The following is a 24,391-nucleotide window of genomic DNA, read 5'->3' on the forward strand; positions in this document are numbered from 1 at the left end:
ATTGAGACCAGCCCTCCGACATGGAAAGAGGTGGAAAACACAGTTCGAAGGGCAAGAACAGCATCAGCCCCAGGGCCAAATGGAGTCCCGTACAAAATGTATAAGAACGCACCAGACGTCCTGAGGTTCCTCTGGAGCTTATGAGAACAGCTTGGCAAAAGAAGATAATACCCAAAGTGTGGCGTAGGGCAGGCGGGGTCCTGATCCCTAAGGAGAAGGATGCAGTGAACATCAGCCAATTCCGCCCAATCTCCTTACTGAATGTCGAGGGTAAAATCTTCTTTAGGGTCATTGCCCAGAGGATGGCCGAGTACCTGTAAAGGAATGCGTACGTCGATACATCTGTACAGAAGGCAGGAATATCAGGGTTCTCTGGCTGCTTGGAACGTTCCAGCATGATCTGGCACCAGATGCAAATGGCCAAGGTGAAGAAAAGGGACCTCCATGTAGTCTTCCTCGACCTCGCCAATGCATTTGGCTCTGTGCCCCATGAACTCCTGTGGTCTGCCTTCAGATTTTTCCACATACCGGACACCATCACAACCCTGGTGAAGTCGTACTTTCAGGATCTGCAGTTCTGCTTCACCACCTCAGAGTTCACCACCTCAGAGTTCACCACCTCATGGCAATGCCTGAATGTAGGTATAATGGCGGGATGTACCATTTCTCCATTGGCATTCATAATGGCAATGGAGGTTATCATCAGATCCTCAATGGGTTGCTGGTGGACAGCGAGTCGACTCTGGTTTTCGCCTCCCTCCACTCAGAGCCTACATGGACGACATTACAACATTGACCACCACTGTCCCATGCACCAGGAGACTGTTCAGAAAACTCGAGGAGAACATCAGCTGGGCCCGTATGAAGATTAAACCATCCAAGTCACGCAGCATCTCGATTGTGAAGGGAGTACTCTGTGACCTGAAATTCTTCATCAGAGATGAACAAATCCCAACAGTGTCTGAGCAGCCGGTAAAAAGCCTTGGAAGGTGGTATGATGCAAGCCTGAAGGACAAAGACCAGGTGCAACAGCTGCACAAAGACATCAGTAGTAGCCTACAGTCCATCGATAACACCCAGCTACCTGGAAAGTTAAAGGTCTGGTGTCTGCAGTTTGGTCTCCTACCCCGGGTGTTGTGGCCCCTAGCAGTGTATGAGGTTCCAATCTCAACAGTGGAGAAGATGGAAAGAGGAGTCACGAGCTACTTAAAGAAGTGGCTCGGAGTTCCACGATGCCTTACCACCATAGGCCTCTATGGAGATGGTGTCCTCAAGCTGCCCCTCACCAGTCTAACCGAGGAATTCAAGTGTGCAAAAACCAGGCTCCAGATGACACTGAATGAATCTCGAGACCCAGTGGTGAGCAACAACGCGCCGACCTTGGCAACTGGGCGCAAATGGAGGCCAGGAAAAGCAGTCCAGGAGGCAACAGCAGCCCTCAGACATGCTGACATTGTGGGTCATGTTCAGCAAGGGAGAGGAGGCCTTGGGCTAACTAGCCGTGCTGCTTGGAGTAAGGCCACTGCACCAGAGCGGCGGAAGATGGTAGTGCAGGAAGTACGCCATCAGGAGGAGGCTGCAAGGTGGGCCAAGGCAGTCTCTCTTGCCAAACAGGGACAGTGGACTCGATGGGAAAGTGTGGAGAAGAGGAAGATCAGCTGGAAGGATCTGTGGGCCATGGAAGCGAGGCGGTTGAGCTTTTCCATAAGAGCAACATATGACGTCCTTCCAACACCAGTTAATCTTCACCAATGGTATGGTGAAGATCCGGACTGTGCCCTCTGTTCCATGCCAGCCAACCTCAGGCACATTCTCACAGGGTGTAAAACAAGCCTCACCCAAGGACGCTACACTTGGCGTCACAACCAAGTCCTTAAAAACCTTGCGTCCGTCCTGGAGGACAAGCGAGCTGCCACCAACTCCCTACCACCCCCAGCAACATCACACCCCTTACGGACGACCTTTGTCCGCGAAGGGGCTAAACCACCGAAGAGCGGCTCTACACTATTAGAGCGAGACCAGCTGCGCTTGGCCCGCGACTGGAAAATGCTAGCTGACATTGGCCGGCAACTTGTGTTTCCTCCGGAGATCGCAACCACCACCCTAAGACCTGACATGGTGCTCTGGTCCCGTTCGCTCAAGAAGGTCTTCATCATTGAGCTCACAGTACCCTGGGAGGACTCAGTAGATGAGGCTTATGAGCGAAAACATCTGCGCTATGCCGATCTAGCTGCCGAAGCACGGCATCATGGTTGAAACACAGAAGTCCGACCAGTGGAGGTGGGCTGCAAAGGTTTTGTGGCAACATCTACAACCAAACTTCTTAGAGACCTGGGAATTAAGGGCCAGAGCCAGCGTTTGGTAATCAGAGCTGTATCAGAGGCGGCAGAAGGCAGCAGTCAGTGGCTCTGGATGAAGAGGAAAGACCCCAGCTGGGCCCCAAAGTGAGAGGGCCAGGAGGTATGCAGTCAACAATGCTTGACTAAGAGAGGAGGACGCCCCTGCCATGCATAGTCCCATGGGATGTTGGCTATCAACAACAAGGCAACTCCTATGACTAATTGGGAATGGGACGCAAGCGTAGGATTGATCACCCTGTCGCTGGCCGCCTTTGGGGAGGGTGTATAGTATGAAAGGCCGAAACACCCTAGGAACCAAAGGTTCACTACTGACGATGCGCTCCCCAAATTTCACCAGGCTCACTGTTCATGAACTCTTGGAAGTGCTTGCACAAAGGATAGTAACATCTCATCCTGTGTTTTTGGAATCTACGTGACCTTACCAAAAACCAAAGGATACGAATTCCAGCAGTCAAGAAAGCTTAAGTGGAAACTTAGTTACATCTCATCCCAGGACATTAAAATATAACTCGAGTAAAACAGCACAATCTCTGTATACAGATAGACAACAATGGTTAATAAACCCTAGGAATATACCTGGTAATAACCATGATAAATCACAAACTGAATATTAATTATTAAGTATTAGAAGCAAGGGTCATCCAGAAGAATAGAAAGGCAAAATAGGTCAACCACGCGCAACTAAGAGAAAATGTATTCCATAGAGAAGCCTTATCTCGGCCTCGCTGTGCGCTGCGTTGCACCGCTAGTCGAGTAGATAACCTTGCGTTCAATAAACCCTCGGAGCCAGGATGAACGTCCAACTCCAATCGTCATTTATTGACTGTAACAGGGTAAAACTGGTGAGAAAACACAGATACAGCATCTGTTATAATCCGGAAACACCCACACAATGAACACCACAGCATCAGAACATTGTCTTAGATAACAATAGATCCTGGAAGGACCAGGCCCCTATATTACCACTGAACAGCTAGATAAGAGCACAAGCCAGTGCGTTGCATACAACCACCTCGTGTATTCATCCCACTGCACCCCAAATGTACAGCATTACACTTAACACTAAACTGTGGATGAGATACTTCGTCATCTTTACTCTCAGGATTGCAACATAGGCACAAGTCTGACTCGACCTACTAAATCACAAGTAACATCCACAATAAGGAAAGTCGCAGGCTTCGTTACTAACTAGGCCTCGTATTTACTACAACAACTTAACGGCACCATAAAGGCATTTACATCACTATAACGGTCATTCCACCATTACAACAGCATTGCCAATATTATAGGAGTATAAACAACTTACAGATAATGCTTCTTAAGCTCCCACAATGGACGAGTGCGGCTGTGGTCTCACTGAGGTGCGATGCGTGCCACCATCTTGAGTTAAACAAAGAGGTCGTGATGCAGGCTGCGTTACTATAGCAACACAGCTATTCCTTACGAAATAATGTCTACTTCACGAGTTTTAAAATGCTTAAATGAAATTATAACATACATTTTGTAAAGAGCACGAACAATTCATCCCGATTATCAACATCGTTGGAAATCGCCGCTTAACATTTTCTCGTCCTGCGCCATACAAACTGTTAAATCACGAAGTGCGATGCGCGTTGGTGATTGTTCACTTTCATTGAGCGCCGTCGTTAAGGGGAGCGCCGTGCACAGTTTGTGTCAAGCTGAGATTGCCTCCGCTTCGGATTTGATGTCACAATAATCCAAGCAGCATGCTGGCCAGTGGATAGGCTGGTCCCTGTCATAGGGATGTGGAATTTCCATTGCGAGCTTAGGTCCATTAACCGAGTAGAGCACCACCCAATGCTTGCTTGAGCAGGCCTGTGACTGGTCGTTTGAATGGGCATGGTTCTTGTCCATGAGCTGCAGCAATGCAACATTATTATATTGGATAGCGAGCAGCTCAGATGCAATACACATCACGGTTTCCCAATATTTAAGGCAAGAGACAAGGGAATGTCTCTCTGTCCAAAGAGACAACATTTGTTTTCACAAAATTACAAAACCCTGAAGCAATCCCTACAAAACGTGAACGCACCATTTACCAACTTTGCCGGATTGAAAGATTTTGTAAAAAAAGGTGGCAACAAAATACATTCACAAAAGGTATTAAAGCCCCACCTCCAATGTTTTTTGATACAATTATATACAGTCCCTAACAGAGTGGAAGCTCTATTGATGTACACATGGTTTGTCAGCTTGTTGGTGCCAGGCAGCCCCACAACACACGATGATGTCACCTGTGGCAGACCCCTCAAGTTGAAATGCGCGATCGAGGCCACTGTGGGGTTCCTGAGATCGACTCGTGGCAGCGTGAGAACAGCCGCAATGAGGGGGAGACGGAATCGCCGCGTCCGTGAGATTCGAAGAACTGAGTGTGAAGCAAGCGGCGAGCGTAAGAACGGCTCCTGGTGCCGCGAGAGTGCAACCCGACTGCGAGACACGTGGAGCAGGAGGCCTGGTGCCCTCTAGGGGGCTCTTTGGAGATCCCTCCAGTGGAGGCTCTTCCTTCACCAGCACACGCATGACCAAATACACAGCTTGTTTCATTTGCTCAGTTTTATTTAATATGTACAAAAATATTGTGAGCTGGATATTATTATTTTCGAGAATCTATGTTGATCGATGAATTATGATATTCCTACCGTGTACAGCGATGCATACCCTGCACATAGACTTGCATAGATAACATTTCGTGTAAAGCAAGGTTTATTATCTCTACTAAAACGCGTATTATAACTAAAGTACAGCTAATGCTACGTGACATAATGTTAATCTACCACAACCGTATGGACTTACACATTTACAAAAAAATCTAACTTATTTGAGGTGGGTTATAATTTAGAACAAGTTCATAAATGAGTCGCTGTAATGTGGGCTTTAGGTGACTGTTGATCAAATTGGACTCACTAAACCGGTTTGTTCTCCTCGAGCTCTCCACTGAAATTTCCGCCAGGTTGGGGCCCCGCTGCTTGACCCCTCCCCTCACCCAGCGCCAGCAGCAGCAGCGCGAGGGAGCGGCCCCCAGCGCGAGGGAGCGGCCCCCAGCGCGAGGGAGCGGCCCCCAGCGCGAGTGAGCGGCCCCCAGCGCGAGGGAGCGGCCCCCAGCGCGAGGGAGCGGCCCCCAGCGCGAGAGAGCGGCCCCCAGCTCACACAGCCGCTAGGACTGCGGCACCGTCTCCTAGCAGTGCCATTACCCCTGCAGTAGCACCGCGCGTGAACTTCCTCGCGCTCCGACGCGTTTGATCGACAATGCAGAGAAGTGGCACCGTGAGGAAGTGATGCTGCTCAATCTGGAGGCCCTTTCTGTGAATCAACATTGGCGATGAGTCACAAAGGGACATTGTTTAGTATTCTGATTAAGGCCAGGATTGTGATTAGACCATTAAGCCTATTATAGATGAGGCCAAGATGACATGGAGGGTTATAGAGAGGCTTAGGGATCAGGGCTAGGGTTATGACTATGGGAAAGGTTATAATGTTAACATGCTGCTAGGCAGAGTCAACTAACCCCCACAATCCGCACCGGCGTAGAGAGGCCCTCATCGAGTCGTGGATTGGCACTGGCTGTACATGCACACGTATACAAATACAGGTGGCGTTTTATTCTGAAACACTGAGTTCAGTGTGCATCATTTTTCACGTCTTGGCATTTTTAAGTAAAAATTTAACACAACGCGAAGCCACAAAATCCTTCGAAAGCCTCGCACCAGACCGGAGCTCTGTGGGAGGGTGATACTGTGACACAGAGCTCGACTCGCAAGCAGAACGCCGCGAGTTACAATCCGATGGTTGACTCAGCCCATAGGCCTCGGCAAGGTAAGGTAAGAGGTAAAAACAACGAACCTACCCTTGCCCTACCTTTTACCTTACCACAATACAATCACTCTACCCTGACCTCTAACCCTATAGCAAGGTAAGGTAAAAGGTCAAAAGCAACGAGCCTACCTTTACCCTACCTTTTACCCTTACCCCATTCAAATTACCCGATGACAGGGTAATTACTGGGGTACTCCACATTAAAAAGGTTTATAACAGGTAAATGCTAGGTAGAGCGCTTTATTCATATAGAATACTCTCGATGATTCCAATTTTATATGGAGGCCACGAACTGCGCCACAGAGCTTTTAGCGAGCGGTAAACAAGGTATTTCCCGGGTAATATTTCACTCTACCTTTACCCTACCGGGTAATTCTTCCGCGCTACCTTTACCCTACCCTTTACCTTAAAGGTAAAGGTGTCGACACCTTTATCTTTACCATTTTACCCGGTAAAAAGGGTAAATTACCTTACCTTGCCGAGGCCTATCAGCCCATCATTGCTCCAGTGTGGTTAAAATGAGTACCGCATTGTGGGACGTCAACAGTCGTCGTTATAGCGAGGTACTGACCACCACCACCACCACAAAAACGTGGAATTTGTTTTCCACAGAGATAAGCACCGCTTGAAGACAGAGATTCTGACATTGAATTAACATTCGTGGGAGGGTTGTCGACCAAAGCCCTCATGGCCTTGCTTGCTCCCACCATTGTATGCATGCCCAGAGGTGATTGTGGTGACTGTAGGGTATCCTTGAGATAGCGTGGTGGATGTACCGTGTCCCACATACAATAGGGGTTTCACGATCCCTTAAAAGTGAACCAAATAGGCGAAATAATGGCGCTCCAGCAGCTCAAAAATATCACGGGGCACGACGCTACCTCGCCTTGAGTTGCATCTCCACGCTGCGCAGCCATGCATCAGGCAGCCCCAGTCAGCCACTGAATTGCCACTGCGCACCCTGCAGAACGTGCTCGTGTTTGCTGTGGTGGTCGCACCGATGTGGTTTTCTTTTCTGTTAGTGCATCACATATCTGACTTACGTCAGACTGAGCTACAGGTGGATTTGTGTGAAGGTCAGATTTGTGTAAAGGTCAGATATGTGAGCATCAATCGAAGATGACCGCTACACCGTGCACAAGCACAGCGCTGGGTGGTTAATTGGGCAAAGTGGATAGATGATGGTCAGATATGCAAGGTTGTACTGTATATACATTAAAAACAATATAAATAACATTTTAAATTAATAATGAGCACATTTGGCCTTAATGGAGAAAAACAGGGTACCCTACACAGGACGCACTGCAGCACCCAACACAGTATGAGTGTTCACGGTTTTATGATTTATGGTCAGACGTCATGAACGCATCTGCTAATACGCAATGAACGGCGCATGCTATTCTGGGGATTAACACCCCCACCAAGAAAATATGTAACTTCATATATCCATTGCAAAACACACTTTTCTTAAATATTACAAACTAATAATCTGACATTGGCTGACCAATATGAATGTCCTCAAAGTGACACGTGCCAGGTAATGTGTAACAGCTTTGGTGACATGTGGGATGTCGCTGTCGAACTCGCAACATCCTCACGATTTGTGCTTGTGGAGGGAAACGGCTGCCAGTGAGAGAGAGGGGAGGAGTAGAGAGGTTGGGGCGAGATGAGAGGGCACAGGGAGCGGTGGTTGACAACTGATAGGGGATGTTGGGTCGCTAGGTGGCAGAGTTATTGAAGTCAACTCCACTTGGAGAAATCCTGTTAATTCACGACAATTAATGCTGCATTCTCTACGTACGTATGCTTAACTTTTTTCGCACCGTACACAGCCAACCGCAATAATCGCAGGACGAGAAGTATTTAATCAGAACTGTAATGGTCTGAGACAATTAGCCTTGTGCCACGAGATGCCACGTGTGGTGAATTGAGATCTAATTTTACGATCAGATCCTGCTGCTTCCTGTGCCGGCTCACATTACCATAACGTCCTCAGTTTGCTTGTAATATTTTTTGAAACATAATGCTGTTGATATAATAATTTATATATTACTGTTGTCGATTGCATGAACAGTAGTAATTTACATTCTATAGCTGTGAGTCTTGGAATCATCTTTAGAGATGCGGTGCTTCCAACGACTACCACACACCGCCCATTGTTCGGGTGAATAACTTCGCGTGGAGGTGACATGACCATTAGGGGGTCAGTCACAGACGTTGACTGCGAGAGGTGGAAAGAGTTGAACGCCAAAGCATCACTGGAGCCCCCACAGTGCCACGGTTAAGGGACCGGTGGCGATGATGGTGCCGATATCCGACATGGAGGCATCCGATGGCATCGTGGTTTGAGAGCTCAACTCACCATGACAGGCCGCAAGTTGAAATCCTGTTCGGGCAGGAACTGAACGAATCTATATTCCCATTGGGGTTTGTAAAATTGGTTTGTAGGAAGTCAGTCGCGGTTGTGATATTGAGAAAGTGCTCCCTGACCTGTTACTGTGGAATTTACAACACTGGCTCAGGAATACCAACAGCAATGAGTGCTGTCGTGTGAGGATGGCAACATTCTAACTCAGACTTGTTATAAAATAAAAATTAGTAAATTTGGGGAACGCTGACCGAATAATATGAAAATGTAAAATTTTACGACAATAAATACAACATACGCCGGTGCCTTAACCTAAAGTTAACAACTAAAATAGTTAAACTCGAGCCTACAACTAAAGACTGAATCATAACAAAACTTTGAAAATAAGTTAAATTTAAACAACACCAACATTAAACCGCAGTGGGAGGAGGCACAGCGTGCTGCCAGCCGAGGCGAGTGGCTGGGACGGTGACTCAGATAGACATCACCACCATGGGAACTTATCCAAGCTCTTGTCTCCTCCTGGAGGTGCGGTGCTCGGTGAGGTTGCTTCTGAAGGTGATGGGCTCGGTGAGATTGCTCCTGAAGCCATGTTTCTCGGTGATGTTGTCGCTGGAAGTGCAGGGGAAGCACCGAATGTCCCGAGCAGTACAGCCTGTCCTGTTCGTGTGTGCACATGCACGTGTGTGTGTGCACATGCACGTGTGTGTGAGTGTGTGTATCTTTGTGACAAAGACACAGAGCGGCAATGCAACATCTGCGCTACAAACCAGGTGACTCAAGTTCGATTCCTGCTCACGGCCAACACCAGTGATGATCTGAACAGGTTCTGGGCCTCCCCTATGTCGACTCAGCCTCAAAGAAGTACCTGGTGCGGTGTGTAAACATCACCACTATGGAGACAAAGGTGTGGTGCTGGCCACCCACCCACCATTCGTGTGCCATCCCAGCCTTCATAGGTGTTCGCTAACAGCACTTGCTCCAACAGTCTGTTAAGGCTATACGGGGAATCTATGTTTTTTGTGTGAATACATCTGAAGCGCTGGTTCTCACGTCTTTGCAAGTAGAGGATGAGCAGAACCAGTACCACCGGAACCACCAGAACGAACACACACACAGAGTGTCAACACCCACAGAGTGTCAAAACACACACGTACATTCACACACACAGAGTGTCAACACACACACACAGAGTGTCAACACACACAGTGTCAACACCCACACAGTGTCAACACACACACAGAGTGTCAACACACACAGAGTGTCAACCCACACACGTACATTCACACACACACAGAGTGTCAACACACACACAGTGTCAACACACACGCATTCACACGAGCGCACCACCGTCGCGGCCAGAGTCGTTTTAAAGGGGGAGGGGCCCGGCGTGAGCCCCGCCCCACGCGCGGTCCCCGCTCAGCGCCGTGCAGCGACACTCGCCCTGCACTCTCCACTGCAGGGGAAACCGTTCCATGCAAGCGAGGAGTGGCACATCGACCATGGCAGTGAACAGCGCTTTGTCCGTCCACTGTTGGATGAAATGACCCCTGCGCCGTCGGTCACGGGGGTTGTTTAGCCATACTTCACCACGCTGGCCACTGCTGGTTGAATTGACGGGAAACCCAGTGCCGGGTCAGATGCCGCTCGCCACCGATGTTAGCCGTGGCTGGAAATCGAACTTGCCGGGTTACGTCGCGCAGTGCGCTAACCACTGCACCGCCACTCCACCTCTATACGCACATAATTTGGCTATATGACACTTCAACGATTCCCACGCGAACGCTTCCACGTGTGTGCAGAGAGCACAGTGATGGATCCTGTTCGACGAATCGTGAGCATTGACGGCGCGTGTTGTGTGTACTCGTGCTTGCGTGCGCTCCAAGTCGCGTGTGCGTGTGTGCGCACTCGTACCCGGCATGCTCGCCATGTCCAGGTGCTTGCAGGCGGCGATGTCCAGGGTGCAGTTGCGATGGTCGCACTCTGCACCGATGGACAACGACACCAAGAAGGAGACAGCACGAGCACGCGGTGAGGCACGACCACCGCTCAGCCACTCACTCCAGGCTTTCATCCTGGCCCGGGTGCTATGCTTAAGAACGTGGCTTAAGTTTTTAAAAACAAATACTTGGGTGTTGTCTGTGTGTCCCGCGTGGGGCTCGCGGTGCGGGACTCACCGAGTGGGTAGTCGGTGGAGACGAACGCGCACAGCGTGAGGTTGAACACCCGGTGAGACGCTACACACGAGGCACACACACACACAGGGCACCCAGTGAGATATATCCACACACACACAGGGCACCCAGTGAGAGATAGCCGCACACAGACATATTAATATATAAAAACACGAATTGTTATGCAAGCATATCGTGAGCATTAAGAGTCAGAATGAATCGATGGATTGACGCGGTGTATCTACAGCCCTAATCAGTCCCCCTGCCCTACACGGGAATCGCGCTCTCAGTCCCCAGGGCACTCACAACACGGCCCAGCCTCGGCTCACGGGGGAGGAGGTGGGGGGAATGGGAGCTGTGGAGGGGTGGGTGGAGGGTAGCGGGGGGAAGGAAGGACCCTCCCTGCTCACCGGGGTTCTGAGCGAGCTCGTGGTGGTAGTTGTGGAAGCACTCCGTGTTGTTGAAGCAGCTGCTGAGCGCGCATTCTGCACAGTGGACGCACAGAGACGCGACTGAAAAACGCTCACACACAGAGGCACTCACAGCAATGATAGCGCGCTCTCGAAGAACAGTGACAATTATTCAACCCAGGTAAACCTTGCTCAGTCTGGCGCTTATTCTTTAGGACGGTCCTGCTTTGTGATGTTAGCTCATTTCAAAACAATAATCCAATATCTGTGTACAATATCTCACAGACATAAATGTCCGTGACTCTGAAGCACGGGGGTTGTTATTGGTCAGGTGAAGTTTGGGAAGTGCTTTGATGGTTTTGGCGATGGTGGTGAGTTTGTTCAGGTTAAATAAACAGGTCCCTGCGGGGTGGGTTGGTAGGAACGAATAACCAAAGAATATAAACATAATGTATTATTACACTTGTTTAGCCAGGAAAGCCTCACTGAGTCTAAGGGTTTTGTAGGGTCCTGCCAAGTGTTTGCAGTAGGGGGCGATGTTGCTACACCTAATCGGACGATACGAAGGGAGAGTTTGAGGCCTAGTTCTAGGCTTTAGGCCTAGCTGTAGGCTTTAGGCCGCTGTGAGTAAATTTTTAATTTAAATGTTTTAATTATTAATGTAAAAGCTTTAAATGTAAATGTTTCTATTTAAAAACATCAGGGAATGTAACATTGTTAAACATTAACTCCCTTTCACACACGCGGGGGTATGATGCGAAGGGAGAGTTTTAGGCCTAGTTCTAGGCTTTAGGCCTAGCTGTAGGCTTTAGGCCGCTGTGAGTTAATTTTTAATTTAATTTTTTAATTAAAAGCTATGTCAGGGAATTATAAGGGAATGTTACACTTGTTTAGCCAGAAAAAAATTTAATTAAAAGTTATCTCAGGGAATTATAAGGGAATGTTACACTTGTTTAGCCAGGAAAGCATCACTGAGTCTAAAGGTTTTTGTAGGGTCCTGCCAAGTGTTTGCAGTAGGGGGCGATGTTGCTACACCTAATCGGACATCGGACGGACGGACGATATAATCTATTGTAGGCTGGTTCACTTCGTTCCTACCAGTAAGAGACCAACTGTCCTCTTGGCTCCTGTAAAAGACACTCGAGTTGGCCAGTGGTGGCCTTTACCAAGTTGTGGCAAGAGCCAGTTGCCTCTCAAGGCTTTTTTATTATGGTGGAATATGGGCCTGGGCAGTTGAGATGGCATGGGAACACCAACGGATGGGTCATGCTGGAGACACGACAGAGGAGGTGTGGATGGGTGGGTGAGGGTTGGTCAGCCGTAGTGGGATTGGAGGAGAGATACTCACCCACAAGGTCGTCGGAGGCGTGCGGCCGCTTCAGCAGGGCTTCAGCTGCATTGGGAGGAAGGGAGAACCACAAGCCACGCACCGCTAGTACAGCCGCCTATGAAGGCTGACGTGTCACATGAGTGGGTCGTGTGGCTCGCCAGTGCTGATGTTTACACATTGAACAACGGAGGCCCAGAACTGGTTCAGAGATTACTCCCCACTGATTGCTCCCGTGGTCGAGCATCAGTCTCAGGTCACCAGGTTCAGAGCACGGTGCGCTAACCACTGCACTATCACTCATCCAAACAGCCAGGCACCCCCGGTCTCACCCATACCCCGCTGTGACCCCATCTCCACTTCCACGTCCGGTGGGGCTCCCCTCCTCACACTGACCCACACAGCTCAGGCTATCACAGCGCGATGCAGTACGATACACGAGCGTCTCCTTGGGCAGTGGAACACACACCGGGAGTGCGTGCCGCTCTACTGCACGGTGCCTGACAATTTGCCTGAAACGCATGGGGAGCGGTGCTTCAGGCCGTATGGGAATTGTTCAAAACCCCTCAGTTCCTTGCAAGCCTCGCCAGAGCTCACGCAGCACACACATTGTGTTCACAGGAGCTACTGAATATGAATGCAACCCGTGTGGTGTTTTACATTTCACAGCAGCAGATGGAGTGGCACTTTTTGTTGAATCTCACAATGGCGAAGAAACACATTTTATCAACCACCATATTGTATCGACTTTTCTTATTCCTAAAGTACTTTATATAATGAACTTCAAGACTGTACTAATGACGACCCCTACGTAGCTGTGCGAGTTAACGACTTTATTTTATGGGAGACACAATTCAGGCATTACTGGGCATCATTTTGCGACATTCACAGTGGAAGGCTCTGTAATTAAGGGGGAGCTGAAGTGGATGCAAAACAATTTACAGTCAATTTGTGGACAAAGGTCTCCCCACGCCGTGTCGGTCATGGGTGTTGTTTGACCATACTTCACCACCCTGGTCATTGTAGGTTCGTGAAGGTGCCAGGACCGGTTGAGATGCCACTCGCCGCCGACGTTCGCTGTGGCGTGGGAATGGACCTCGGGCCGCAGAGTTCACATCGCGGTGGTGCGCCGATCACCGCTACGGCTACGACTACGCGCTGCGCCTGTGGCTATGGACAGCAGCGGCTTCTCCCCTGCGAGGGAGCGAGGATCACGCCGGATTGGCCCTGAGCGGTGCCACTGGGCAGCCAGCACATGGAGCACACTGACTATAGCGGGGGATCAGCCCCTCAATGCGTTTACTACTGTTCAATTCCCGCAACGTGGTGGTCATTCTATGGGTACTGAACTGAACTGTGTTGACCCGCCCAGCTGGGACTTGAGCTGCCAAGCTTCCACTTGTGAGTGACGTCCTGTGACCGTGGCCCATAGCTGAGCCCTCTACTACTCGTGAATAAGCGAAGCAGGCGATGCTGCGTGTGGGTAACTGGGCTTTCTCTAGACGCTAAATTAGCTCTCTCTCTCACGGCTGTTTTCTTATTTGCTTGTTTGAAATGGTCACGTCCCAAAATGGTTTGTGAATTTGACATGAGGACTTTGAAGCACGAACATCGCACTCTTCAAACAGAAACTCGCCACAGGGGTTTCATGTCCTACACTAAAGACCGTGCAGTAATTATAGATTTGAAGCTTTCGTGACTGCAAGGATTCATATTCATAGGTTTTTTTCGGTAAAGTCACGTAGGTAAAAAAAATATTAATAATAAAAATAATAGAAATAATAATAGAAATAAAATAATAAATCACGACGTTTCGGAGGCAACACAAGTCTCCGTCATCAGGTGAGACCGTCACAGCTAAATTTACTGTATCAAGTGAGGAATAATCCAAGAGACAGCTCTTAAATACAAGTTAAGGGGGAGGGGGGGGCTTATCTGAATGTGGTAGCCAGGGAATGGAACGATGGGGGGGGCGAAGGGGCTAAAAGAGAACCCCGAGTCAATGTGCACCATTGTTCTCTTTTAGCCCCCCCCCCCCCATCGTTCCATTCCCTGGCTACCACATTCAGATAAGCCCCTCCCCCCCTCCCCCTTAACTTGTATTTAAGAGCTTGCTTCTTGGATTTTTCCTCACTTGATACGGTAAATTTTGCCGTGACGGTCCCACCTGATGACGGAGACTTGTGTTGCCTCCGAAACGTCGTGATTTATTATTTTATTTCTATTATAATTTCTACTATATTTATTATTTATTTTTTATTTTTTACCTACGTGACTTTACCGAAAAAACCTAAGAGTATGAACCGTGTAGTAACTTAATTTAATTGTTATGATTGTTTACCCAGAAAAAGCTCAATGAGTCTCATGACTTCTAGATTTGAAGCTTTCGTGACTGCAAGGATTCATATTCTTAGGTTTTTTCGGTAAAGTCACGTAGGTAAAACATTAAAATTAATAAAAGTAAAATAAAATAAAAAATCACGACGTTTCGGAGGCAACACAAGCTTCCGTCTTCAGGTGGAACCGTCACAGCCACGACAGCTGTATCAAGTAAATGAGAGATTGTGATGCCGCCGCCACAAAGCCGTTCGGCAGGCGCCCCACCCCCGACCTCGCCACCACCAAGCAACGGAGCCAACCCCTCGTCCCCCTCACCTCACCTCACATGAACACACCCGCACGCATTCCCCCCCCCCCCCCCCATAGAGCTGGAAGGGAAGGTCATCTGATCGACCGGTTTTTATCCGAGAAACCCTTATCGGGATTAACTCTCATGGTTTCCGGCGATCAGGGAATTGGACGACCTCCCCCGACACTACTTTGCACCGCGGCGCTGCGACTGGCCTTAAGATGGTATGGCCACGGCGAGGGGCATTCGGCCACCGCGGTTGAAGCGCATCCCCCACACACACCACCCACGTGTCAACGGGGCAAGCAGGGGAGGGACGGGACAGCATGAATAGCGGGACCGCAGGGGCTCTTGCGCATAGTCATGGAGGGTTGGGATAATTATGCTTGAGCGCGCAGGCACCATTGTTAGGGGGGGTAAGGGATTAATTAGGATTTACGCCGCGCACGCCGCACATTGATTAGCATATCAAAAGCGCCCGGAACTGCCGTGCGCGTGCTAGGGGGCGCGAGCCAATTGTTAAGGAAAAACTCAGAGCCGCATCCCTTTGATGTAGGGAGGATAAATAGGGGGCGCAAAGGGGAAATCGCTCTCTTACTCCAGCGCCAGAGGACCAGACGCAGCTCCAGCCAGCGACCCGGACGTCCGTGCGACGCACCGAGGTACGCTGTTAACACAGGGAGCAGCAAACCGCCGTGGGCACCCAGCAGTGAGTAAGGAGGTGAAGTAGGGTCATAACCGATAAATAGGGAAATAGTACAGGTTTAGTGGAATAGGCCAGCCTCGTCGACTCACTGATTTAACATTAATTACCAGGTAGCAGATAATAAATCATTAATAGCGAATCGTGGCCTCGTGTGATCTCGTGAGCGGTGTGAACGCGTGTAGTGCTGCGGCTCGCCTCGGGGGAGCGCTGCGCAGAGCGGCTCGAGAGTGGGTGTCGCGTGTGGAGCTGCGTGTGTTCACTCCGTGTGTGATACAGGTGCGCGATCATAACGCGAGTATTCAGTGGTGAGTGAGTGCCGCGGGGAGCTGTGTGCGTGAGTGCGCATACGTTCGTTACGTGTCGGATACGGGTGCGCATTGGTAACGTGGTTATTCGACGTGGAGGTGAGTGCCGCACAGGGCTGTAGACGGGCACACGCTCGCAGCGTGCGAGAGCTGTACGTAGCGGTGTAAAGAGGGGGAGTATGGCGTTTGATTGATGATGCTGTGCGCATGTATGCTCGCAGCGTGGGAGCGCGGCGCGAGGCTGTAACAGTAGGGGCGTCGCGTTCGAATGCTGGCGAAACCGTAGCGGGTAATAGGGCGGTGCAGCAACGCAACCGGAATAGGGGATGCGTGAGGGAGAGACCCCGGGGGCCAACGGCCCCCACAAGATTGCAGGAGCTACCACTCCATTTATATAATGGTTGGAGAAGGGGGGGGGGTAAGGGCCAAGTACAGCACACTTTTTATTAATATGGTAAGGTGAGGCTTAAGAGGGTGAGCCTTTGTTATGGAGAGGTACGGTTTGAAACTCAACCTGTGACAAGGAGACAACCACTAAACATGGTAAACCTGTAATAGTTGTCTGTCAAATAAGATTGGCAAATAAGTGTAGTTAAATCTTTTTTGCATGGTTAATCACATCTTTCCAATGATTACTCAGTTTGTAACCATCATCATGGTTGAAATTATGTCTGTGTTTGTATATTTGTATGGCTTCGTGTACAAACCTTTGATGGTAGCCAGGAGGTTTGCAGAGAACCTTGGTCTCGGAAAAGACAATTTCATGAGAGCCCACCGAGTTGTAGCAATGATCGGCAACGGCCGAAGAATCAGTTCTGCCGTGTTTCAGATCTGACTTGTGCTCGCGGACACGATCAGAAACATGCCGTTTCGTTTCTCCAATGTAGCAATCACCACAAATGCAACTCAATTTGTAGACTCCAGGATACTGTAAGTCAGGAACGACATCCTTCACAGATGGAATCAAATCACGGATTTTATGCACTGTACTGAATTGGACTTGGATCTTATGTTTGTTTAGAATTTTGGAGATCTTTTTGGTCACGCCTGCTATGTATGGTAACGTGATAGTTTTGGTCGGAGTTTCATGTGGCTGTTTCTGTGTGGTGGGAGAAGCAGCTTGGCGGATAGTGCGGTCAGAGTATCCGTTCATCCTGAGGGCCCGATGTACATGTCTTAATTCACCGGCCAGGTGGTGTTGGTCAGATATGCCATGGGCTCTGTGGTATAGCGTTTTGATGAGAGCATTCTTTTGAGATGGGTGGTGGTGGGAATCCGGTTTCAAGTATTAATCTGTGTGGGTGGCTTTCCTGTAGACAGAATGTCCCAAGGATCCGTCAGGCCTCCTCTCAAACTGAATATCCAAGAATGGTAGTTTACCGTCTTTCCCCACTTCCATGGTGAATTTGATGGATGGGTGTCTAGCCTATCATTAATCTCGGAGAGAATAAGGTTACTCCGATCTGAACTCGATAATTTAGACAAGACTCTCTTACAAACACATTTAATGTTAACACAAAAAATGTCACCTTCCGATTGGAACCACGTTGATAACATGACTTCTGCTTCTGCTGACTCAATATCAGCCAAATGCAAAGCTAACCTGATTTCTCAATTCAACCTCCTATCTAAGAAGAAACCAGAGCCACACATCGCAAAGCTGGATGTTAACAAGACCGTGATTAATCAGAGTAACATCCCAATTTCTGACAATCTAAAAACGGTACTGGCCAAAGGACTAAATTTCGCCGTCACCCCTAAATATATACCAGTAGAGGATATAATTTCTCAGATTGATGTAGCCCTCAGAGGCATCGGACACATCCATGCGGATGTAGCAAGAGCTGAAATAGCTACTATTCTTAAGAATGTTAAGAAACCCACTAGTAACATCAGCAAAAACGAACGCTCTGAACTCGCGGACCTAAAAAAGAGAGATGATATAGTCATCCTCTCGGCAGACAAGGGCAATGCCACGGTCATCATGGATAAAGATTCATACAACAACAAAATCCTGGACCTTCTTAATGATGGGAGTTACTCCAAAATTAAAAACGATCCCACTAAAAGCCTAGCGACAAAAACCAACAGTATCATCACGAGTTCGACTTCCCTAATCGAACCAAGCAAACGTCCCTCTCTAAAACCATCGGCGGCTAGACCTCCCAGACTCTATGGTCTTCCCAAAATCCATAAAGAAGGCACCCCGCTACGACCCATCGTGTCGACGATAAACTCTCCTACGTACAAACTAGCCCGTTTTTTATCAGATACTCTGCTCCCCTTCACAGGCAAGACCTCTTCGGCAGTACTCAACTCAACCCAATTAGTCTCTATGGTTAAGAACATGGTACTATCTCCTGATGACATCCTCGTCAGCTTTGATGTAGTATCTTTGTTCACCAAAGTCCCAGTACCGGACACCCTAACAATAATTGAGGACTTAGTCCAACATGGATTGAATTTTGATGTACCTGCGCTGGTTAGGCATTGCCTCACCAACACCTATTTTACCTGGAATGGCACCTTCTACAAACAGAATGAGGGTACCCCTATGGGCTCCCCCTTGTCACCAGTTATAGCCAACATGTTCATGGAAAAGTTTGAATCAGACGCCATCCAGACATCCACCCTGCGTCCTTCCCTGTGGAAGAGGTATGTGGACGACACTTTCGTCATCTGGCCACATGGCCTCCCAGTATTGAACCACTTCTTGGACCACATCAATTCTAGACACCCATCCATCAGATTCACCATGGAAGTGGAGAAAGACGGTAAACTACTATTCTTGGATATTCTGTTTGAGAGGAGGCCTGACGGATCCTTGGGACATTCTGTCTACAGGAAAGCCACCCACACAGATTCCTACTTGAAACCGGATTCCCACCACCACCCATCTCAAAAGAATTCTCTCATCAAAACGCTATACCACAGAGCCCATGGCATTTCTGACCAACACCACCTGGCCGGTGAATTAAGACATGTACATCGGGCCCTCAGGATGAACGGATACTCTGACCGCACTATCCGCCAAGCTGTTTATCCCACCACACAGAAACAGCCACATGAAACTCCGACCAAAACTATCACGTTACCATACATAGCAGGCGTGACCAAAAAGATCTGCAAAATTCTAAACAAACATAAGATCCAAGTCCGATTCAGTACAGTGCATAAAATCCGTGATTTGATTCCATCTGTGAAGGATGTCGTTCCTGACTTACAGTATCCTGGAGTCTACAAATTGAGTTGCATTTGTGGTGATTGCTACATTGGAGAAACGAAACGTCATGTTTTTGATCGTGTCCGCGAGCACAAGTCAAATCTGAAACACGGCAGAACTGATTCTTCGGCCGTTGCCGATCATTGCTACAACTCGGTGGGCTCTCATGAAATTGTCTTTTCCGAGACCAAGGTTCTCTGCAAACCTCCTGGCTACCATCAAAGGTTTGTACACGAAGCCATACAAATATACAAACACAGACATAATTTCAACCGTGATGACGGTTACAAACTGAGTAATCATTGGAAAGATGTGATTAACCATGCAAAAAAGATTTAACTACACTTATTTGACAGACAACTATTACAGGTTTACCATGTTTAGTCGTTGTCTCCTTGTCACAGGTTGAGTCACAAACCGTACCTCTCCATAACAAAGGCTCACCCTCTTAAGCCTCACCTTACCATATTAATAAAAAGTGTGCTGTACTTGGCCCTTACCCCCCCCCCCTTCCCCAACCATTATATAAACGGAGTGGTAGCTCCTGCAATCTCTCATTTACTTGATACAGCTGTCGTGGCTTTGACGGTTCCACCTGAAGACAGAAGCCTGTGTTGCCTCCGAAACGTCGTGATGTTTTATTTTATTTTACTTTTATTAATTTTAATGTTTTACCTACGTGACTTTACCGAAAAAACCTAAGAATATGAGTCTCATGACTTTTTCTCATTAGGGTCCTGCCAAGTTTTGCCAGAAGGGGGCTTTGTTGCCACCTGCAGCCCCAAAGGTGCAACCTGTGGGCAACCCTGCGGAGTTGGCAAATCTCGACCATGCCACCGGCACACAACGGTCCCCACTCGCACGCATGACCCCAGGGGATTCCCAACGCCCGCCGTGCAGCAGACGGTGCGTAGCGTTTGTTTGGTGCATGTGTAGCGCCGTAGATGGGCTGCACTTGCCTGCAATGGCAGACAGCTCAGAAGCGGTTGGGGGCTGTGGGGGGTTCTAGGATCCCCCGAAGCCCCTCCCAATGGGTGGGGGATGCAGGGTGTTCTACGATCCCACAGAGCCCTGCCCCTCGGCTGAGAAGTGTATATAAAGCGGACCTCTGGAGAGGTTCGTGGCAGTTGAAGTTGAAGACCGAAGCCTGAAGACCTGCTGGTGTAGGACCCTGGACCCCTAGCTCCGCTGTCCTTTTAATGGCCGGGGCTCTGTGAGGCCAGTGGTGGGCCCTGGGACTTTCTTACCTGATGTCCTTGTAAGGGCCGGGTCTGAGGAGCCGGTGGTTGGACCTGTACCTTGGCTGGGTCAGGTCAGACAGCCTCCCGTAGGGTATCATAGCCGGGGGGCCTGGAGCGTAGCCAGGGTAGGCACGCTACGTAGGCGGCGTATGCTAGGCTGTGTGGAAGAGATACGTGAGATAGGCTGTACGAGTAGTTAGCGTACAGTAGTTAGTGTGGTGTGTGTAATAAAGAACGCTGCCTCTATAAGTGTCTCCGGAATTCACTACACATGCAGCGGGGCAGCCACGAACCTCCAGGGCGGCCTGCGATGCGAACCGCGAACCTCGGCAGCGATCCACCTTGTTAATCCCTGTGTAGTGCCTATTTACACATGGGTACTCCCTTGCTAGTCACTGTCTACGCGTTGAGAATCCCTGTGTAGTGTCTAAATAGACGAATGTGTATCCTTGCTAGTCACTGTGTACTCCTTTTAAATACTGTAGCTGCGTAGTGTCTAAGTAGTTACGTGTACTCGCATGATTATCGCTGTGTACGCCTTGTTAATCCCTGTGGAGTTTCTATGTAGTCCCATATACTCCCTTGCTAGTCGCTGTTCGCCCCTTGCTATTCCTCATATATGTTCTATATAGACACAAGTACTGCCCTGAAGCCGCTGTGTACGCCTTGTTAATCCCTGTGTAGTTTCTATGTAGATGCGTTTGCTCCTTTGCTACTTACGAGCTGTCTACTCCTGGTTAATCCCCGTGTAATTATTATCATTAGATAATAATAATAAAATTGCATGCATACGGTGCTACACATTGCATGAGTGTGATCATCGTGGTGCTTGGCAGGGTGGATTTTTTGCTAGAGCCCTCAACTCACCAATGGGCGGTTGAGAGTCCTCATCCGGGTCAAGGTGTTGCCTCATCACCCTCAAAGGTCGATAAAATTGCTATCACGTGGTAGAAAGCCAACAGTGGTCGTCTTTGGATAGACTGGCCATGGCAATAATGTGAGATTCCCGCTGCTGCTACTCACAGTTGCTGGTGTAGAGGAGCAGCACTGAGATTCAGCAAGAAGACCCCGACTATTCCGTATCAATGTGTGCTTTCGTGTTATTGCATGCACACAGAAACTTCAGTTGGACCCAAACAATAATTTCAAGTGACCGCACAACTTTACGATATGATGAGGTCACTTGCCACGGAGTGAGCTTGGATACAGTAGACAGATCAATTTATGTTTCTGCCCAGCTAAAATTGACTGAGTAAAGAGCATTGCTGTAATACGGACATTTTGAGATGTTTAAACCAGTGGTTTAAACATCCCATGTCTGATTGTGAGATGTATTTTCCTTTGCAGTTCGTTTTGTCAGTCCATGCTACCGGCTTCCATATCCGATCCCTCACCTTGTAAGACTAGACTTATGGCAATAGACTGCAGGTGGCAGCATTGTCGTTTACAACCACATGATTGATGACTGTCCTGATGACGACTGCTTTCATGACTCAATGTAAAACAATTATTTAGTCTCAGCCTGCTCCTGTACTACGACAGAGCAATAGTAGGATACAGGAAACAGAGCTACAAGGCAGGACTAGAGCACCAGAGCTGTTGCGTATGAGACAGTCACCAAGCTAAAGTGATTATTATGATTTCAAGATGGGTCATCAGTCATGCATGATAACCGCTGGATGAAGGCTTCCCTAATCCGTGACCATCTCTCATGGTCTTCCAATGTAACAACCCATTTAGGTCCTGCACACAATCCAATATTCTTGCTCCATCTCCACGATGGACGTTTTCCCATGCATTTTCCCCCCTTTCGTTGCCACTCCATAATTAGTCTCGACCACCAGCCAGCATCCTTTCCACTCATTTGTCCTGCCCAATCCACACAATGTGCTTATTTTTTCGAATACACATGGCCCTCTTCATGTCTCTTCATTTTTTTTTAAAAGCCTATCTCCATGCTTTCTCAATTTTCAGCATGAGATCAAATCTACAATAACTGCACAAGGAATTCAAACTCGAATGTGTTTCCAGATGTATTCCTCTGTTTACCTAAATTGTACAAACTGAGTTCCCATCGACCACATACATACTATTAATTACATTCTGGGACAGACTACTTATAATCAAATACATTATGAAAATGGAACTCTAGTCAAATGAATTACGAAAATAACCAAATACATATTGAACAGGCACTCTATCATCAATGCATAAAGGCGGATGCTTAAGGATTGCAGATAAATCACGTGAGGGATTTACTCGAGACGGCAACATCACAGCAATGAATACATCCTCTTTAGCACGGTATGCCCACTCAAATTTTACAACGTTCATGTGAAAAGTGCATTTGCCACATACCCGAAACGCGTCAAACATTTAACAACTCAATTAAAATAAACCCACTTGACAAAGTCCACATTTGGCACAAGGACATTAGGTGGAGAGGTAATAACGCGACATCACGGGGTGAGGAAATGTCCGTGGTCTCCTTGGTGTTGCATGTGGACTGTGGTGGGCCCCTATCCTCACCCCTTTCACGTGTATCTGTAATAAACCATATGCTGCACGGGGATGTGTGCTGAGAAAACGAGTCTTGTTCCAGCACCAAGTGCACGACTGACTGTGTGCACATTATGGAGCTAATAACCTGAGAGACCTTATATTAAAAGTTCTCAACTTATATCTCATAGCACATCCAAGGTTACCTGGTTGCCAATTCATGTTGAGATCATATCGTAAAATAGTCCTTGCTCATAACTCCATTAATATTTCCATTGCAACGGCCCAAATTGTCGAAAAAATATATAAGGAAGTATATTAAAGGCTAGACTCAGGGGATTGTCATACACAAGAAAATTAACATTGCAATTTATATAATATTTGTGGAAAATGTATTTATTTTAATGTTATTGGTAAATAAAAAGCGCAGAAGCACAATCTTTTTCTACAATGTTCGTCCAGACTATGTACCAGACGCAAAATGACAAATATTTTTTCAGTCACCAAAGGTCAAAACGCTACCTGTGCCGCCGGATCCCTTGAGCACCGTAAATAATCTCAAGTAGGATCCCAACCCCCTCTCTTCCCCTGGAACTTCTGAAATTTCCCCAATCTCCAGAAGCCTTGCCACTTCTCTTATCAAGGCTTGCTTCCTGATGAATCCAGGACTCTGCCCACACGGTACATGGTATTTGCCCTATGAATGATAGAACATGTCCTCACTTCATGGGCCCCAGAACCCATATTTAACTAGCAACCCCAACGTATTTTGGAGGTGACCGTCTGTACATCCCGCACAGCCAGCCAGCAAAACTTAGATTTTTACATAGAACCATATATCTCTTCACCGTTCAGGTGCCTTCTCTGTACTGTAATCCACAATATATCTAGATTTTTCACGTTGTCTCTGTCTATCAGCTTCTCTCTTCCCCTGCCCCCTCTGTACTGTAATCCACAATGTATCTAGATTTCTCACGTTGTCTCTGTCTCTATCAGCTTCTCTCTTCCTCTGCCCCCTCTTCTACCACTCTATTATTTTCCTCCTTCCACTGTCTTACCCACTTCCCTCCCAGCTCTCTTTCTCCCACCTTTCTCACTCTTCCTCACCTCTCACCCTCGTTCTTCTCATTCCCACCTCTTCCGTTCCCATCTCAATCTCTCTTGCCGCTCCCTAATCCTCACTCTCTGTTTCACGCCCTTTCACTCTCTCCCCACTCATCTCCATTCCCCTCTATTTCTTCCTCCTCTGTTCCCCTCCCGCACCTCCCTCTGCTATCGCCTTGCGTGAGGCACGTGGCTGGGGTGGAGGGTGGTG

General features: G+C 48.3%; 1 long non-coding RNA gene across 1 annotated transcript; it reads right to left on the reverse strand.

Moving 5' to 3' along the window:
- Nucleotides 1-9,211: 9,211 nt before the first annotated feature.
- LOC144738508 (uncharacterized) lies at nucleotides 9,212-12,717 on the reverse strand. Its single transcript, XR_013589277.1, has 4 exons — nucleotides 12,495-12,717; nucleotides 11,147-11,221; nucleotides 10,740-10,799; nucleotides 9,212-10,545 (listed from the first exon to the last, which is right to left on the reverse strand). It is a non-coding gene; the product is annotated as an uncharacterized LOC144738508 (long non-coding RNA).
- Between the last annotated feature and the right edge of the window lie 11,674 nt (nucleotides 12,718-24,391).

This window comes from Lampetra planeri, unplaced genomic scaffold, assembly GCF_965212315.1.
Source record: "Lampetra planeri unplaced genomic scaffold, kcLamPlan1.2.h2 scaffold_103, whole genome shotgun sequence".
Classification (NCBI taxonomy): Eukaryota; Metazoa; Chordata; class Hyperoartia; order Petromyzontiformes; family Petromyzontidae; genus Lampetra; species Lampetra planeri.